The sequence below is a fragment of the Pteropus vampyrus genome, unplaced genomic scaffold, assembly GCF_000151845.1.
Source record: "Pteropus vampyrus isolate Shadow unplaced genomic scaffold, Pvam_2.0 Scaffold45, whole genome shotgun sequence".
Taxonomy (NCBI): Eukaryota; Metazoa; Chordata; class Mammalia; order Chiroptera; family Pteropodidae; genus Pteropus; species Pteropus vampyrus.
In genome coordinates this window covers 744,636-747,705 of record NW_011888826.1, presented here as the reverse complement: position 1 = coordinate 747,705, position 3,070 = coordinate 744,636, and positions in this window count along the sequence as shown.

Here is a 3,070-nt window from a genome sequence, read left to right as displayed (position 1 = left end):
AAATTAAATAGGTTTTCCCTATCCTTTTGACTTTCTTATTTTCCCTATCCTTTTGACTTTCTTATTTTTGACACTCAAAGGAAAATTTTGACACAGTTTGATGTAGTTCCAAATGTACACAGATGAAATCTTTAAGATAATTACACTACGAATGGTGTTGGCAAAGTGGGATAAAGAGTGGTATGGTTTTTTAGAGTTAACTCAAACTAACAAAATGATGATACCAGTAGAGAGCAATAAGCAATAATATTTATGTTACATATAAATAACATAATATGCAAAGTAACCACTAAAATGCTATATAAGGAGATATGCTAAAAAACCACTAAATTGTTCAAAATGAAATTCTTAAAAATGTTCGTGTACACCTTAAACTAATATATTATGTCAATTATATCCCAAAAATATATCTCAAAAATGTTCATGTAAATCATGAAGAGAGAACAAAGATAAAATTTTAAAAATAAATAAAATGTCAGACAAGTCCTAACATACCAATAATTACATTAAATGAAATTGTATTGATACCCCAATTAAGGCAGAGATTTTCAAAGTTTATTAAAAAAAACATGACCCTATTCTATGCTATCTAAAAGAAACTTACCTCAAGTATAATAATATAGGCAAGTTAAAAGTAAAGCATAGAAAAGGATATACACTTGCAAACATTAACCAGAGGAAAGTAGGAGTGACATTTAATATCAGATCGAATAGACTTTGAAGTAAAGAAAATATCAAATACAGGGAGGGACATTATATATTGATAAAAAGTCAATTCACCAAGAACACATAGTAACCTTAAGTGTGTATATACAAAACAACAAAGCTACAGAATATGTAAAGCAAAAAACTGGTAGAACTGAAAAGGTAACTAAACAAATGCTCAATTATACTTGGAAACTTCAACATCCTTCAATTACTATACAGAAAATCAGCAAGGATGTATAAGAATTCACAATACCATCAACTAATAGGATCCAATTAATATTTATAAAACATTCCAATCAACAAGAGCAGAATCTACATTCTTTTAATATTTTTTGAATTACAGTTGGCATGCAATATATTAGTTTGTAGTTATTAGAATATTACTGACTATATTTCTTATGCTACATTCCTATAACTATTTTGTAACTACCAATTTGTACTTCTTAATCGCATTCTCTATTTCACACACACATAACCCCCATCCCATCTAGCAATCATAAAAATGTGCTTCGTATTTATGAGTCTGTTTCCATTTTGTTTATTTTGTTCTTTAGATTACACATGTAAGTGAAATCATATAGCCTTTCTCTTTCTGTCAGACTTACTCCACTCAACACAATACTGTCTAGATCCATCCTTGTTGCAGATGGCAAGATTTTATTCTTTTTATGGCTAAGTAATTGCCATTGTATATACACACCACCTCTTCTTTATTCATTTATCCATTAATGAACACCTAGTTTGCTTCCATATTCTGGCTACTGTAAATAATGCTACAATGAACATATGAATTCACATGTACCTTCAAAGTAATGTTTTGTGTTTCTTCAGATAAATACCAAGAAGTGGGATAACTGGGTCCTTCTTTGTCTTTTGTTATAGCCTTTGTTTTATGGTTTATTTTGTAAAGTCTTGCTACTTCAGCTTTTTGTTTGTTTGTTTCCACTTTCATGAAATATCTTTTTCTAGCCCTTTACTTTCAGTCTGTGTGTGTCTTTCAATCTGAAGTGAGTCTCTTGTAGGCAGCATATGTAAAGGTCCTGTTTTCTTATCCATTCCTCTATGCTATCTTTTGATTGGAGCATTTAATCCATTTACATTTAAAGTAATTCTTGATAGGAATGTAGTTATTACCATTTTATTATTCATATTTTTGTTTTTGTTTTTATTTTTCTTAAAGAATTCTCATTAACATTTCTTGTAGTTACATTTTAGTGGTGATGAACTCTTTTAACTTTTTTCCGAATCTCTTTATCACTTCTTCAATTCTAAATGGTAGCTTTGCTGAGTAATCTTAATTATAGTTCTTGCTTTTTATCACTTTAAATATTTTGTGCTAATCTCTCTGGCCTGCAAAGTTTCTGTTGAGAAATCAGCTGACAGTCTAATGGGAGCTCCCTGATAGATTACTAATTTCTTTTCTCTTGCTGCTTTCAAGATTCCTTCTGTGTCATTAACCTTTGGAATTTTAATGTATCTTGGCATGAGTTTGTTCATCTTGTCTGGGACTCTCTGCACTTCCTGAGTATGTATATTTTCTTCACCAGATTAGGGAAGTTTTCTGTCATTATTTTTCAAATAGATTTTTGATTTCTCTGTCTCTATCTCTCTGTCTCTCTGCCTCTCTGTCTCTGTCTCTGTCTGTCTGTCTGTCTCTCTCTCTCTCTCTCTCTCCCTCTCTCTCTTTTGGCACCCTCATTATAGAAATGTTGGTATGCTTGATGTTGTCCCAGAGGCCCCTTAAACTATCTTTTTTTGGGGGGATTCTATTTTTCCTTTTGCTGTTCTGATTAGGTATTTTCTGCTACCTTATCTTTCAAATTTTTAATTTGATTCTCTGCTTCATCTTATCTACTGTTGATTCTCTCTAATGCATTCTTCATTTCAGTTATTGTATTGTTTATTTCTGACCGGTTATGTTTTATGTTTTCTATCTCCATTTTTATGTTTCCTATCTCTTTGTTAAAGTTCTCACTGACTTCATCTACTCTTCTAAGTTCATTGAGCATCCTTATAACCAGTGTTTTGAATTCTATATCTGGTAGATTGTCTCCATTTTGTTTAGTTCTTTTTCTGGAATTTTTCTCTGTTCTTTCATTTGAGAATGTTTCTTTGTGTCCTCATTTTGTCTGACTCCCTGTATTTGTGTCTATGTATTAGGTAAATCTGCTATCTCCTGGTTTAGTAAAGTGGTCTTTTATATTAGATGTCCTGGAGGCCCCAGTGATTCAGTCTCCCTATTCACCTGAGCTGTGTCCCTTGTGTGGGTTGTATGTGCCTTTCTATTGTAGTTGAGACTTGATTATTGTTGACACATCATTGGGAGGGATTGACCCTCAGGCTGATTGGCTGTGAGAAATAC